Source organism: Pristiophorus japonicus, chromosome 11 (assembly GCF_044704955.1).
Source record: "Pristiophorus japonicus isolate sPriJap1 chromosome 11, sPriJap1.hap1, whole genome shotgun sequence".
Lineage (NCBI taxonomy): Eukaryota > Metazoa > Chordata > Chondrichthyes > Pristiophoridae > Pristiophorus > Pristiophorus japonicus.
Genome location: NC_091987.1, coordinates 195128378 through 195145919, shown reverse-complemented (window position 1 = coordinate 195145919; position 17542 = coordinate 195128378). Strand labels below are relative to the sequence as shown.

Here is a 17542-nt window from a genome sequence, read left to right as displayed (position 1 = left end):
AGTAGTTACATCTAAACAGCTTGCATACCTTAACCTCTTCTGAGCTTGGTCTCAAGTTTGCTTCAATCTTGGATACGTTATTGAGGTTTCATTTATCAATTCCGTTATGAATTTTGAATACTTGAATAATATCTCTCCTGAGCTTTCTCCGCTCTCGAATAAATAATCTGAAGCTTTCTTTGCACCTCAGATACCTTAAGCATCATATAAGTTTGATTGCCTCTGTTGTATGGATAACCTTGTTGTATTGGGGACTGAAGTTATACACAGCGTTTCAGGTGTGACCATTGTACCGGTGCCTTGTACAGACTCATTGTGGGCTGGATTTTCGGTCTTCTGCTGCCCCTGTTAGTGCCCGGAAGGGCAGCAATGGCGACGGTAAGCACTTCCAGGCGGGCGGCCAGTTTCCAGTGCCCCGCCGGAACATTCACTGCTGGTCTCGGCGGGGCATGGAGCATTACCGCCTGGAAGTGGCGAGCCGGTGTGCAATGCCCCTGGTTGTGACAATGGCTCAATTTTTGGCTGCCACCTGATCCATAACGCTCCATAGAGCGCCCCCTGCTGGGACCGTCTGTGAAAGCTATGTAATGGTTATTGTATTACCTGAGGTAAGTAATGTCGACCTCAGGTAAGTGTGATCATTTTTGTTTTTGCGATTTATGTTGTGGTGGCGTGAGTTATTTATTAGGAATATTTTGGGGTTTTTTTTCATGATTTTTTGCTCCCCAGGCCTCTCTCAGAGCGCTCCGAGGTCGGCTGTTTTGCTCAGGATTTTCACTTGCTCAGCCGGCCTAACACTCTAGAGAGGTGTGTAATGCCTTCCTTAGCACTCTGCCCCACACTCAGGGCCCAGCTGACGAATTTTGCTGACTGAGGCGCAAACTGTTCCGGGGCGCAAACTTTACCGTCCCGCTGCCATTACCGCCCCGAAATGAGCAGAACCAAGAATCCGGCCCACAATCACTTGCTGAGATTTGTGTTCTATTCTTCTGGCTACATATCCCCAAAATGGAGTGACTACTGCCAACGAACCGGAAGCTGCACAGAAGCATTCTGCGTACAACTGTCAGGTCACAAATGTAAAAAATAACGATCACCACAACTGATGGAGAATCTGAAAATTGATGAAGCTCGTCACTGATAAAGTTTCATTAATGTTAGCGATTCCGAATCTACCGTCCCTATGCCTGTTACAGGAATCTCCAAATGCTTATAGTCTCGGAACAGCAATTTTCAAACCATTAAGAAACCCAACTACCTGTCGGCAAAATAGATGGTGCCAGGGCCAAACTATCGCCCAACTGAAAACTGCTGACTTTGATAAACCACAATTTAGTGCACAAACAAGTGGCTCATACCGCAATAAATTCTACAATTCACGCAGTAATAACTTAAACTACAACCGAACAAGATTTTTTTAAATCCGCTTTGTTCCTCATTTTAGGAAGTCCGACAACAATAAACAAAAAATAGCACTGGAACTCCGCATGTGCAACTAATTTTGGTTCGTTGGCAGCAGTCAGGTCCATCTCACTTGCTGTTGATTTCAGTGAGGTGTCTATCAATATCCCAGATCTCTCTGTGCCTAATGACATTTAGTTTATATCCCCATTGTTTAATTCCATTCTCTATCTCATAACCTTAGAATTCTCTGCATTAAATGCCATTTGCCACTCATCATCCCACCTTCCCATTCTACCGAGATCCCTTTATTTGACTTACCTGTTGCCTATTTTGTTTAAAGCCCTTCCAATTTGGTGTCATCTTCAAACTTAGGGAGATCAGTTTCTGTCCCCACATATAAACTCATTTAAGTACACTGTTATCAGCAACAGCCCCATCACTGATCCCTGTGGTGTGGCACCCATGACCTACTGTCACATGGATGCAGTATCATTCACAATCACTCTTTGCTTTCTCCGGTCCAGCCAATCTCAATCCACCTCAGGAGCTTGCCTGCTGTTCCAAATCTACCCACCTTGTAGCCGAATCGCTAGGTTGATGTAGGACTTAAAATTCTTCCTGAGATCTAAATATATCACATCCACATGATGGCCACTGTCAACAAGAAGAGTTCCAGTAAATGTATTGGGCAAGATCTCCCTTCCATAAATCCACGCTGATTCTCTCTACCATATCATTCTTATCTAGATGTTTCTTTATCTCCTTTTTGAATACCTTGAATACTTTACAACAATGGATGTTAGGTTTACTGGCCTACAGCTTTTTGGGTCATTCCTTTATACAGATTGGTTCCAATTCTTGGGCAATACTTTCATCTCTAATTATTTGTTAAAGATAATGGCAAGAATGTGATTGATTTTCTTGAAGTACCCTTGTATATAGACAATTTGGGCCTCATGCTTGTCTTACTTGAATTTCCTCAGCCTATCAGTGACTGTCATGTCTGCAATTTTTATTTCTGATCGTACAAAACCCTCAGAAGTTCAATTTTCATGCTGGGGAGATGGATCATGGCCACTCCATTAACAAGAGAAGAATTAATTTAGTATATTTGCTATCTCTTGTTCATTCACTATCATATTAATGGCCCCACTGCTTCCCTTTCTTATCTGCCTATTGTGAATATATTCAAAGAAATATTTGGCATTTCTTTTAATATTTCCTGCTATTCATGTGTCATTTTCTATTTGTCAGTGTCAGCTGTGGCTCAGTGGGTAGCACCCTCACCTCTGAGTCAGAAGGTTGTTGTTTCAGTCCCACTCCAGGGACTCGAGCACAAAGATCTAGGCTGACACTCCAGTGCAGTGCTGAGGGAGTGCTGCACTGGCAGAGGTGCCGTCTTTCAGATGAGCCGTTAAACCAAGGCCCCTTCTGCTCACTCAGCTGAATGTAAAAGATCCCAAGGCACTATTTTGACGAAGAGCAGGGGAGTTATCCCCAGAGTCCTGGAGGCTTGCTGTGCACAAATGGCTGCCATGCTTCACACATTACAACAGTGACTACACTCCAAAAAATACATCATTCGTTGTAAAGTGCTTTGAGATGTTCGGTGGTCATGAAAAGCACTATATAAATGCAAATCTTTCTTTCTTTTTATCTCTCCCGAACCAGTTTCTTAACCTTCTTTACCTTGTTTTTATCTTCATCTCTGTCTGGTGTGATATCAGTAGCTTTACCCTTTAGAAGCAATCTTCTTTTTGTTCTTAATTATGCATTACTTCCTTTGTTGCCTACCCCAGTCTTTTCCTTCTGTTATCTTTCTGTCCTGGTGGTATCTGTTCTGTACTCTGTGTTTAGTATTTCTCAACGTGCTTTATTTTTCATCCATGCTTTTCTCATCTAACATTGCGGACCACTAACCTGTTTCCTGAGCTCACCCTCATTCCCTATAGTGACTGCATAAATCAAACTGTGTTCTTTGTTTCTTTCTGAGACATTTACCTGTATTTTGGGGATTGAATTCTATAATTATTTTTTCTGAGAACAGTAAATCGGTGACCTTGATTATCATTATATATTCCTTTATGTATAGTCCTCACCTTCATCTCTTAGATTTTTAGAGCCCCGAATAGTACAGCAGAATGATAGCCAACATGTGTCAGACAGGAGGAAGGTATCTGTCCTTCGCAGAACACATGGGAATTGACAGGACTGAAGAATAGCAGCACCATTTTGGTGGCACTTGGGGTGGTCCTGACGTTTGTAAGACCTAGAGTAGGGGTACTAAAGGTTAGAAGGACTACAGTGAGGGTCTTGGAGTTGGGGGGGGGGGATCAGCATATGAGGAATTAGCAATGTTGGGGGGGGCCTAGGGTTAAGATACATTGTTCCTGGGGTTTGATAGCAATGGGTAGGAGATCCTAGGTTTGGGCAGGACTGGAAGGGGTGTATGAGGGTGCAGGAAATTCCTGAGGGACTGCAGAAGGACAAACTGCAGCTGGGCAGAAATAGAGATTTGGCTCATTGGGGAATTCCTATCGTCTGGAAGTGATGGGACAATGGTTCTGACAGCACTGGGGTCTGGAAACATCATGAGGGGTAGATAAAAGGGTTCAAATATAGATATTCGACTCTGTATCATCTTCTGCTACTCTTTCTGGAACAGTAAATAAGCACAGGCTGCTTTAATAATAAGTAGCTTAAATAAAAAGAAAACTCTCGTATGTACATTGCTTTAAAAAATGCCTCACAAAATGTTCAGAAAAATCACGCTTTACATTGTTTCTATGTTTTGGATACAAAAAATATTTCAAACCCAGAAAATGCTTTGTTCCGTCAGCAATGTTTGCATCATTTGGAAGGGGATTACAAAATGTTCAGTGAATTGTTACTTTTTATTGCCAATCACACAAAATTCAAAAATGACCATGGAATTTTTTCCCCTCATTAATAGCAATGAGAACTCGTAGATACGGAGTTCTCATTGCTGTTAATGAGAATGCTGTGGAATACTGTACCTGATTGGCTGAGCAGTCACACGTGACTGCACCTTCTGCGTGGGAACCAGGAGGACGGGAGCGTGCTTCCAGCGCAGGAAGAGAAGGCCTCCCCACCGGAATCCCACGTTCCTCCGGGACCACCAGGTAAATTCGTAAAAATTCTCCGGTCGCAGGCGTTCGTCCGAAAGAAGCCTCCGATTGGAATTTCAGGGCCATTATGTTAGAAATCTTCTTTTGTTCTCATTGTCACACAGCTGAGAAAAAAATTAACAGCTGAAGAAGTTTTCAAAAGAGATTTTGAGTGATTTGATGGATTTCCTTCTCTTTGCTAAGAAATTTCTGATGACTGAATTTCAATAAATACACTTAAATCATAATGAATAAAATGTGCATTTTACTGAATCATGTAAAGTTGAATTGAATTTCTATCAAAAATAATACATTTGAATATTGGTCAAACTGCTGTAAGCGTGACACAGAAACTTGCCTAAGATATTTATTGTTATGAAGTGTGACAAAATCTACTGTTTTTGTAATATTAGTTGGTAGAATTAGATTTCTTTAAAACATAACGATATTTCTACCTGATACTTTCCTTTTATCCTTTTATTCTCTGCTCCTAATTGTCTATTCTCATTTGCTCGTTGTTACTATCAATATTACTTGCTCCTAAAACTGACCTCGAACCCTGCCCTCTAAATCTGCCAAACCTGGACACTATGGGCTAGAATTTCAGTTTTCAGCGAAAACAGTAGTTTTATGCCAAAATTACCATTTTCGCTTCGATACTTTTTTAGGCCCGCTTTTCGGCCTTTAATTTGCGCAGCAGTAAAAATCAGCGTTACATGAAGATTCACAGCGCAAACCGCGAATTTCGGCAACTTTAGTCTGGGGCCGAGAGCGCTGTGAGAGAGACCTTGGGAGGGGGGAAAAAACAAACAAAAAAAATCGCAAAAAACATTCACAAAACATTCACAAAACTCTTACCTACTAAATCGCTGAAAAAGAATTTAAAAATAAAAACTTTAACTTACCTTTTTTGCAGATCTTCATACTGACCGCTGCTGGCAGGGCTGCACCAACAGGTTTGATCTGTCGCTATTCTGGGCGCGGCGTACAGATCCCGAGAGCGGCAAAAATCGATCGCAACTGCAATTTGCGATATTGCACGTCAGCGCTCCTCTCCCCGGCGGTACGTGGTAGCGCCGCCGCAAAAAGGTATCCCGAAAATCCCACCGACCGGGTTTTCGACGTGGATGGTCAAATCGTGGCGACAACCTAGTCGCACAGTCATCGACATTCTAGCCCGTTATTATACTTGGTCTTGCAATACTATGGGAGATTGATTAGTGTGTAGAATGCTTTATGGTTTTCTTCACATAATACACAGAGGAGATCTGCCCTCAATTTATCTTAAATTTACAACAAAGTTGTCCCTGTACAATTACAATACTTTATGAAAATCAAATCGAATATTGCACTCTTCCTTGTTTTTTCCCCCTCACATCTGGTGCATAAACAAAGCAACATCATAATTCATGAAGATATAACTGAGCAAGTATTTTGCATGAATTTATAATGTTGCTTTAATAAAAATGAAGCATGTTTTTATCTAGATTTTGCTTGGTGGCTGTCCCTTTAAATCCAGTCACAATAGACAAGACATTTAAAAACCAGCTGTTTCAAGCTAAATTCAATGTAAGCATTTCAAATTTTGTCAGTTGTCAAAGCATGAGAGAGGAGCCAAGCTATTTTCAAACAGACACACATTCCTTCAGTTAAGTGTAAGACAGTCAGTCATTTTGAAAAGTGGTCAATGGTTATTGAAATCCAGGAAGCTCTGCTAACTTTTCCGGGATATTTAAGGATCTACAGGCATTCAAAGCTTCAAGTCGTTTTGTGACTCTCAAGAGAATAGTTCAGGTCTGTTTCAGCTCCCTCAGAATAAAAAATACTCGAAGAAAAAGCAACACTGGCCCTGATTTTCCTCGCTACCTTCAGCAGTTACGCCATTATTAAGCTAAAAAGAAGATTGAGAAACAGACATTTAGAATATTCCACCACTTATGTTCCGTTAATATGCTAGACGTGAGTTTCCTCGACCTTTCTGGCAGCTTTAACGATCTGCTCGCCCAAGTCCCACGAGGCCCATTTGCAATCACCTAGTGGCAAGCTGCAGCCTTCCCATGCTATCCCCAAGTGCTCGAAGGAAGATTGCGGCCTTTACAGAGGCTCCCTTGCTTCTACTGTCCTGGGGCCTTAGCTGCTCACCGTGCTTTTAGAATTGCAATTACGCCAGAAATTACACCACTTCATTTGTAACTTAACTTACCCAGGTAACTTGTGTGCAACTCCCTTTGCTGACGTAATGTTCCAGTACAACAATGGCGCAACAGACATTGAGGAAATTCAGGGCCGCTGTGTATTTAAAAGTATTCTACAAAAGATTAGCTTAAAGAAAGAACTTGCATTTTTATCACACCATTCAAATCCCCAGCAGGCCCAAAGCACTTCATAAAGAAGAAAGAAAGAAAGTTTTGCATTTATTTAGCGTCTTTCGCAACCACCAGATGTCTCAAAGCTCTTTACAGCCAATGAAGTACTTTTGAAGTGTAGTCACGGTTGTAATGTGGGAAACGTGGCAGTGAACTTGTGCACAGCAAGCTCCCACAAACAGCAATGTGATAATGACCAGATAATCTGTTTTTGTTATGTTGATTGAGGGAGAAATATTGGCCAGGACACCGGGGATAACTCCCCTGCTCTTCTTCAAAATAGTGCCATGGGATCTTTTACATCCACCTGAGAGAGCAGACAGGACCTCAGTTTAATGTCTCATCTGAAATACAGCACCTCCAACAGTGCGGCACTCCCTCGGCACTGCACTGAAGTGTCAGCCTAGATTTTTTTTTATGTGCTCAAGTTCCTGGAGTGGAACTTGACCCACATCCTTCTGACTCAGAGGCATGTGTGCCACGGCTGACACTGATAGCCAATTCATTACATTTTGCAGTGCAGTCACTATTGTTTTGGAGGCAAACATTGCAGCCAATTTGCATACAGTCAGGTCCTGCGTACAGTAGTGATGGTTGACAAGTTATGTGTTATGTTGGTCGAGGGAGCAATGATGGTACGGACACCAGGAGGTGATCCCACCCTGCTCAGACAAAGAAAGGTTCTCAAATGGACATCATTGCACTCTCCCTCCCACTCTTCACTTCAATCACATTCTCCACTGTTCTGTCTCACTTGATTTCAAACTTCAGTCCTGGTTCGTATTGCTCCCACCCCCCCACCCTGCCACCTGACTCTCAAAGTCGCTCAGAGTTCCCAATTGTTATTTATGGCTGCTGCTGGGAAGAACCAGGAATTAAAAACCCAGTTACGTTTCTTTACGTTGAATTTGGATCAAAGACATTTTCAGTTTCATTGTAATTTCAGCAGCAAGTTTGGAGTTTAACGCTACTGATCCAAGTCAGTGCCTCAGGTTCCTCTCCAAGGAGGCAATTGGTTGCCCGATGCCGCAGAAGCTCTGTGTTCTGTCTCAGTTTAACAATTGGTGTCAGCACAGCACCCAGCACGTCAATATGCATTATGCCATTGCAATGCCGCCAGTCCTGTTTATTTTCTTACCGCCACAACTCCGACCCCTCCCATTGTGTGGGTGGATTCATTCCTGTAGATAGATCTTTGAGTATGGCTGGGTGAAACAGCTGCTCGCACGGTGCTCTCTAATTCCTTTCGACACATGGAATACCATTCCACATGCACATTGGCATCCAAGGCAAGTGTCTATAACAAGACAATTACCAAGGTGACACGACAGTGGGTGTTATTGCTGTTGCAGGTTGAAGTGTTTTGTAATATAGTCATGGTAATTATGATTTAAATTACTTTAACAGAAAACATCTGCAGCTTCCCTTGATTTCTGAAAGGCGCTGACCGATGCACCAATTACTTTATGTTACCTTGCCCAAGTAAATACTCTTTATGTAAGAGGCCAAGCAATGGGTATCAGCAGGCTATATTGTCATTCTGTTCTCAGCCAACACTGACGTGTAACTTCCAGCAGAGATGAGGTGGCCCTGCGAGTGACTTTCTCTCTCTGACCCAGGGTAACAGGCCAACTGCACAAACTCTATTGCCACCCCGGCCGAGACCAGCACAAACTAAAGATCATTTCTGGGATTTTGCTGGTCTTTAGGGCTCAGTTCCACACTGGCCGTAGCACCTACTGAATGTGGCCTAGCATTTACTGCCCTCTAGTGGTCAAGAAGAGGAACAGCAACCTAATTCAAAGAAAGCAAAAGAAGATTTGCATTTATATAGCACCTTTCACGAACACAGACATCTCAAAGCGCTTTACATCCAATTAACTACTTTTGGAGTGTAGTCACTGTTGTAACGTGGGAAACACGACAGCCAATTTGCGCACAAGCAAGTTCCCACAAACTGCAATGTTATAATCACCAGGTAATCTGTTTTTTTTGTTATGTTGATTGAGGGAAAAATATTCGGGGATAACTCCCCTGCTCTTCTTCAAAATAGTGTCATGGGATCTTTTACACCCACTTGAGAGAGTAGACGGGGCTTCGGTTTAACATGTCATCCGAAAGACAGCACAGCACTCCCTCAGTAGTGTCAGGCTAAATTTTTTGTGGAGTGGGACTTAAACCCACAACCTCCTGACCCAAAGGCAAGAGTGCTACCCACTGAGCCACAGCTGACAATGAATTCAACACATTAAGTGAACAGCAGAAAGTGTGTGGGGCAGTGTAAATGAATTGAAACTCTTCCTCTTAGTTATTTCGCTAAATATATTTTCACTTTGTGGTTCTATTTATACAGCTTTGACTTTCATTCATAAAAGTGTAAATTCTTTGGCCTTGAATGCAATGTTCCGCTAATGTTTTTTGGGCCGCTTTAACGGGCTATGCCACCCCATTCAAATTTCCACGCATGCACGGTTTGTCCATTTAAAAGCTGCTCAGCAGTTGTGAGGGACCTCCAGACCATTGTGCCGCCCCACAGCTTAACGGGAACATTGCTTGGGTATTAGCGTTTGAACGGCAAACACATTTGTATAAAATTCTTTCTCCACTAATATAATGGAGGTGTTACTACATTATTTGTCTTCCTCCATTACTGGTGCACCGTGGCTGCAGTGTGCACCATCTACAAGATGCACTGCAGCAACTTAGCATGGCTTCTTCGGCAGCACCTCCCAAACTCGCAACCTCTATCATCTAGAAGGACACGGGCAGCAAGCTCATGGAAGCGCCACCACCTCCACGTTCCCCTCCGAGTCACACACCATCCTGATTTGGAAGCATATTGCCGTTTCTTCATTGTCGCTGGGTCAAAATCCTGGAACTCCCTCTCTAACAACATGGTGGGAGAACCTTCACCACACAGACTGCAGCGGTTCAAGAAGGCGGCTCACCCCCACCTTCTCAAGGGCAATTAGGGATGGCAATAAATGCTGGCCTTGCCAGCGATGTCCACATCCCATGAACGAATAAAAAAAAACTTGTCAGGCTTCAGTGTCATCTCCAGTCTTTACTGTGTGATGTCAGGGCCACTAAAAATAATACATGCTTGACACACATGTTCTCACTGGTCATCCCCGAAATGTTTATTATTTCATTCACTGAAAAACGATTGAAGCTTTCACTTATTGCTTCTCTTTTCTGTTGTCTGACGATGACTCCATATTTTTTTAATATGGATAAAGCAACACCCTTCAGCGGCTCTCTTACCCTGTAACCTGGTAACATGGAGACCCTCCCCTTTATATTCAAGAGATCCAATCAGATCATTTGAATTTTGATGCTGGGTATTTGATTGGACGTGCAAATTTACAATCGCCAATAAGGTGCTCGCTTTTAATCAGCCAGATGTTTGGAGGTTTGAGTGACGTTTTCATTTTAGCCCTGATAATTGATTCTCTCCCGGTGTCTGACCCGGGCAACATGGCCACCCCGTCAACGTTGACAAAAGATTTCACCTTAATTAAACAACATCAACAATAAATACAACTTTAAGAAAACAGCTCATTCTGTGTAAAAAATAAATGTGCACATTTTCCCATAAAGGCTTCTCTTGAGAAATATATGAAATCTAAACATGCACAGGCTGCCGATTCCATTCGCTTAGTTTGAGATAGTCAATTGTAGAAGAGTCCAGGTGAGGGCAGCAGTGCCTCCCAGCAACAGCCAGCAATGTGTGGAACTAACGGCGGCACTGTCAACATTACACAAGTCAGTGGAGCAGCAAAGAATCTTTCTACCTCCAACGATTATATTCCTTACATCCGCGTTACACTCTGTACGATACGAGCATTTCTTGGTTACCTTCACGATTCCAAGTCCATCTATAATAGAATAGATATATTATGACCACTCTACATCCCTCGTTTGATTACCTGGTGAAAATAGGGCTGTGGTATCAACATATCATTATAATTATAAATATATTCAATATCAATCGTTAAAAGTTAATCCCAGTTTAAATTGGATTCATCTAAACTAAACATTGCCCTCCTGGGGGAGGGAGGTTCCTAGTGCCAATCAACCTCCACTACCTGATCCAGATGATTATTATTCATATAATCATAGAATCAGGAGGCCATTTGGCCCATTGTGTCTGTGCTGGCTCTTTGAAAGAGCTCTGCAATTAGTTCCACTCCCCTGTTCTTTCCCCATAGCCCTGTAAATAATCTCCCCTTAACCTTCTCTGCATTAAGAAGAACAATCCTGGCTTCACTAGCCTCGCCACATAACTAAAGTCCCTCAATGCTGGTACCATTCTAGTAAATCTCCTCTGCACCCTCTCCAAGGCCTTGACATCATTCATGTGTGATCCTGATTAGGGAGTGTCAGCAAGCTATTCAGTTGAGGGTGGGAGAGAATGCACAGTGCAGCTCAATCCTGTTTCCAACTAAAGTGCACTTTCCAGGAGGGGTCAACAGGTAGCAATCAGAAGTTGGTTGATATTTTCTTTCCAGAGCCCAGGGGTGTTGAGGCCACTCATATTATTACTGTCCCAGCAGAGATCAACTAACTCAGTCTAAAGTAGGGACCAAACCTGGAACCATTCTAATCGATAAGGCTTAGGAACCAAAGGGCAAGTGCCTTTACCCAGTGAGTCATCAAGAAACTGCAAGTGCAGAATTTCATCCACATGTTCACAAAGATGGTGACTTGCAGTGCCAGTCATGGCTCAGTTGGTAGCACACTTGCCTCTGAGCAGAAGGTTGTGGGTTCAAATCTCACTCCAGAGATTTGAGCACAAGAATTGAAGCTGAGCGAGTGCTGCACTATCTAGAGGTGCTGTCTTTCAGATGAGACATTAAATTGAGGTCCTGTCTGCTCTCCCAAGTGGACGTAAAAGATCCTATGACACTTTCAAAAAAGAGCAGGGGAGTTATCCCTGGTGTGCTGGCCAATATTTATCCCTCAATCAACATCACTAAAACAGATTTATAGTCATTATCACTTTGCTGTTTGTGGGAGGTTGCTGTGCATAAATTGGCTGCTACATTACAACAGTGACTACACTCCAAAAAAGTACTTAATTGGCTGTAAAGTGCTTTGGGATGACCAGTGGTTGTGAAAGGTGCTATATAAATGTATTTCTTTTAACTATGGAGAGGTACTGACCACAGTAAATACCATAGATATGGTTTATTACAATGCATAGCCTGAGCCATACAGATCATTTTGTCTACTCTTTAATATTCATTAGCTAATCCACCGTGGTGTTACTCATGTGGAGTCTGTGGTCTGCAACCTGGTTCTGATGTACAGCTGCTAACCTAACCCTTTAAGAACTCTGCTCAGGTATTCCCTGTGGGGAATTGGTCTCAATTCATCCAGGGGTCAACTACAGCAGGTTGAAGCTCTCTTATCCGGTACTTTTTCATCCGGCAACCTCCCTTGTCCGGCATCATTCCCAGACCCGGGGGGATGCGCATACGCCAACTCGTTTTGCATGCTCACTATTCACTTCCTGAGCATGAGAGCAGGGCGACACCGACGTAGCAGCAACATTCCCACTGCTGCGAGCACTGTGCTGCCCGCAGAGGGAGCGGGAGAGAGAGGGAGGAAACGGGCCGCGGAAATGGCACCCTGGGAACAATGCCACGCATCCACATTTGGAAAATCGTCTGGAAGGGAGACAGGTTTCCGAGAACACGTGCTTAACATTTATTTAACTGTGCCATTTTACATTTTGCTGATTTGCCAAAAGACGAGAATGAATATCCTTGAGGAATTAATATCCCATTAATAGTAAACAGATGGAAACAGACAATGGAGCCGAAGCGTGGTGGAGGCGGTCAAGGTCAGGGTCAGGGGCATGAGCGCTGTTAGCAGGACCGGGTAAGTCGAGGGTCGGCGTGACCTCCCGTCGTCCGGCAAATCCTCTTATCCGGCACAGGCCAGGTCCCGAGGCTGCCGGATAAGAGAGGTTCAACCTGTACAAGCAAATTGACAGGTCCTTGTAACTTTTTGGCTCCAGGTCAATCAACATCCTTGCCTCACTGACAGAAATGAACCTGCAATCGACCTCAGGATGAAATTACAGTCTTTTTTATAACAATTTTCCCACTTTGAATTGTGACATACGAACATACGAACAATGACGGACAGGTAAAGACCTCCTGGTCCATTGAGCACGTCCCACACAATTGCGATATCTTGTACATCATCATATGTACTCTCTGCCCCACCCGAAACCATGTGATCTTCTGCGATCGGAATAGTGACATCTGAAATTCGACAGACATTTTCAGAAGGATATACATTATTGGTATATCCTTTCTTATGCTTAGGCAAATACATAGAAACTGGGAGAATAAAAGGCATCCACAATGATTTCTAAAATGATTGACTTCAAACTATTTTTCTCATGTACCTTGTTTGAGATATTTTACCACAAGTGAAACATACTTACCCTGGCTAAATCCGGATGTTTTCACGGAAGTGAGGCACATTGTTTTGTTAGTTGGACATAACTGGTGCTCTGTATTGCATTCTTTTATTAACCTGGTGTTAAGGCAGCGGTAGCACTTCAGGGCTTCAGCTGCAATATTAATGAAGGGCAGATGGCATTAGAAAAATATCAACTCAGCACTCTCTGTGAGGAGCTTTTACTTCTTAATATTGTATCACCACCAAACTACAGTTTCTTGAGACAATATTAATTCAGGAGATCATTTGTAATCCCATGACACTAATCTGCACAGTTACCACTTGCCAAGATTCAAACACCTATAGGTGCAAGTCATTAATTTTCTGAGGTGGATCAGAGTTAACTATGATTTCCTGTTCATATTCCATATGCAGTTCTGCCTTAATAGTTGTACAATTCCAAAAAAATAGTCAATATTGGGTCTGCGAGCCATGGGTTGGACACCCTGATATAACTAAACCCAGCAAAGATTTTAAGTGTATTTCCATTTGTAAGCAATTCAATTAATAAATCCTAATACAAATTAATTTGCTGAAGTTGTAAAAGGTATAGACCAGTATATTAAATCCTTACCACTGAGAGAGCAAAGAGCTGCAATGATGGCTCCAGTAATGAATTTCATTTTGACCTTATATTTCGTTGTTGATTTCCGATCTTTCTTGTCTTCTGCGAGTTTCCTAGTGGGAACCAAACATCATCATCTTTTGAGTCTTAAATAAACATCTTAGAACACCTATTATTAAAATAACACCTCAGCCCCAAAACCAGAAACAGTAACAAACTATTAAGAGGTAACACCTACCAGACTAACGTTCTGATAGATTACAGGTAAAATCGTCATCTCTGAGCCATACAGCCTAGGAAGGTCACCGATTTAATCCCAGATCTGAGCTGAATTAGGTATGCACAGCCAGGGCAGCAGCATTATCCCACTCCAGCGACTTGAGCACATAAATCTAGGCTGACACTCCAGTGCAGTGCTGAGGGAGTGCTGCACTGTCGGACGTGCCATCTTTCAGATGAGACGTTAAACCGAGACGCCGTCTGTTCTCTCAGGTGGACATAAAAGAGCAGGGGAGTTATCCCCGGTATCCTGGACAATATTTAATCCCTCAAGCAACATAACAAAAGCAGTTTATCTGGTCATTATCGCATTGCTGTTTGTGGGAGTTGCTGTGTGCAAATTGATTGCTGCGTTCCCCACATTACAACAGTGACTACATTCCAAGAGTACTTCGGTGGCTGAGATGTCTGGTGGGCGTGAAAGGCGCTATATAAATGCAAATCTTTCTTTCTTATACTTTCTTTATTACAATTGTTCACACTACAATTGGATTAGAAAAGGGTAATTCAGGCAGTTATGATTGCTTCTGCAAGTGTCCATGTGTAGACGCTGAGGGAGGACAGGATTGCTTGATGCATGTGACATTTCGAATACCCAACTCAGTATTGATTGCAGTTCTTACCTCAGGGGCTCTGAGAAGACTCTATCCTCCTTTTACAGCTTGGAAGGGTTCACTCCAGATTCTACAACAGAGATTTTAGAGAATCTGACAATTTGCCGAAGACCGCTTTTAACTCTACTGCAGTATAGATCTTATGCACAGCAAATTTTCTGCTGGGTTTAAATAGTGACATTAGACCACATGCCTTCCATGAAATTAGGAGCTTTACCTCATGCATAGGGGCTTCCTGGCCTACATTGTGCGGCTAATCATGATACAATTTTGAATGTGGACATTTGTTGTATAATTTGGAACCCGTTTGATGATTCGACAACAACTTGCACTCATTCCATACAGAGATGTCTCAGAGTGCTTTACTGGGCAGAGGACAGGCAACAAGTGGAAAATGAGCAGGGGTGGGTGAGGAAAAGGAAAATGGTCAGGAGGAGAAATGTATGGTCAAAGCACAATATCTTAAGATGGTTTTTGAAGGCCTTTGGGGAGGTGGCAAAGTAGAGAGGGAGGCAATTCTAGAAGGTAGAAAAAGATGGCTGAAGGGAAAGTTGGCAATAGTTGAGGCAAGGGGAACAAGAAGTAGGCCAGCATTGGAAGACCAAAGGCTGTGCACAGGGACACATTTAAAGGAAGTAACAGAGATAGTGAGGAATGAAGCCATGGAGGTAATTGAAGGTGAGAACAAGAATTTCAAAGTTGATTCTCCAGCACACGGGAAGTCAGTGGAACTTGGCAAGGGCAGGGGTGATGGGGTTGCTGATGGTAGTATGGATGAGGACAACGGCATTGACATTCTGGATGACTTGCAGCTTATGTATGGTAGAAGTGGGACAGTAGGCAGGGAGAACATTGGAGAAGTTCCAGCCCCAGGTGGTAAAACCATGGACTCATATTTTGGAGGTGGAGAGGGAGAAGAAAGAGTAAAGGTGGGCGATATTGTGGAGGTGAAAGAAAGCAGTCTTAGTGACAGACTGAATGCAGGGAATGAAGCTGAGCTCAGAATGAAGCAATACATTTTACAGCACAGAGGGCCATTTGGCTGATCACACCTAGGCCAGCTCTTCGAAGGAGCTGTAACTTAATCGTATTACCCTTTCCTTTCCCCATTTGCTATTAATTTTTCTTTTTCAATAATTAACCTACTTCCATTTTAAAAGATATTATAGATTCTGCTTCCACCTCTATCTCTTGTAGGCCATTGCATGTCTTAACAATCCACTGCATAATGGAATTTTCTTAATCAGGCCATTCATTTTTTTTAATGATGATCTTACATTTATGACCATCAGTTATCGACTCACCAACGCTTAGAAACAGTTTTGCCAAGGTTCTGCACCTCCAGACTAACTCTCAGCAGGGGCAGGGTGGGGATGAGAGTGAGTTGAGGCTGGAAAGTGCATAGGTATTTATGAGAGATGAAGACAAAGTGTTTCCAATATTAAACTGGAAGAAACTTTGGCTTATCCAAGTCTGTTACCTAGGCAGTTGGGATCAGTGGCAAAAGCTGTCGAGTTGACGGAAGAGGAGTGGGTGCTTGAGGGGGAAGTGGAAAGGGTTTGGAAGCGGCATCAGTGTGGATGACCTTGTTAAAGTCCATGATTAAGGGGTATCTGCTTGCAATTGGTGTCTAAGATGAAAATATAGTATGCAGTGGAGGAGGTTAGAACAGATGACTTGTTGTGAAGCAGAAGATTTGTTGTTCTTATTCTCAAGGATCATCTTAGAGTAGTAAATCAGGCTTGGCCAGGGAAAAGGAACAACAGCGGAACTTGAAATGATCGGACTAAACTTTGGAGGTGGATAGCCTGGTCAGTTGCTCACCAGGTACATTCCAGTTTACGGTCAGCAGATTCAAGACATGGAGGTTGGTGTTGTACATAAGAACATAAGATCATAAGAAATAGGAGCAGGAGTAGGCCATACGGCCCCTCGAGCCTGCTCCGCCATTTAATACAATCATGGCTGATCTGATCCTGGACTCAGGTCCACTTCCCTGCCCGCTCCCCATAACCCCTTATTGGTTAAGAAACTGTCTATCTCTATCTTCAATTTATTCAATGTCCCAGCTTCCACAGCTCTCTGAGGCAGCGAATTCCATAGATTTACAACCCTCTGAGAGAAGAAATTCCTCCTCATCTCTGTTTTAAATGGGCGGTCCCTTATTCTAAGATCATGCCCTCTAGTTCTAGTCTCCCCCACCAGTGGAAACATCCTCTCTGCATCCACCTTGTCAACCCCCCTCATAATCTTATACGTTTCGATAAGATCACCTCTCATTCTTCTGAATTCCAATGAGTAGAGGCCCAATCTACTCAACCTTTCCTCATAAGTCAACCCCCTCATCTCCGGAATCAACCTAGTGAACCTTCTCTGAACTGCCTCCAAAGCAAGTATATCCTTTCTTAAATATGGAAACCAAAACTGTATGCAGTATTCTAGGTGTGGCCTCACCAATACCCTGTATAACTGTAGCAAGACTTCCATGCTTTTATACCCTTTGCAATAAAGGCCAAGATTCCATTGGCCTTTCTGATCACTTGCTGTACCTGCATATTAACCCCGATGTACTGCAGCACTTTGCAATTTTTCTCCATTTAAATAATAACTTGCTCTTTGATTTTTTCTGCCAAAGTGCATAACCTCACACTTTCCAACATTATACTCCATCTGCCAAATTTTTGTACCAGGGTAAGGGTGGGAATAAGG

At 42.9% G+C, this 17542-nt stretch overlaps 1 protein-coding gene across 1 annotated transcript in view; it reads left to right on the top strand.

Annotated features, from left to right (window-relative positions):
- The first annotated feature begins 4459 nt into the window (after window positions 1-4459).
- thyn1 (thymocyte nuclear protein 1) overlaps window positions 4460-17542 on the top strand; it is an 89310-nt gene continuing 76227 nt past the window's right edge. Inside the window, exons 1-2 of the mRNA XM_070894389.1 lie at window positions 4460-4547; window positions 5449-5621. The gene's annotated coding sequence lies outside the window, so the exon portion shown is untranslated. The remainder of the gene's footprint in view (window positions 4548-5448; window positions 5622-17542) is intronic.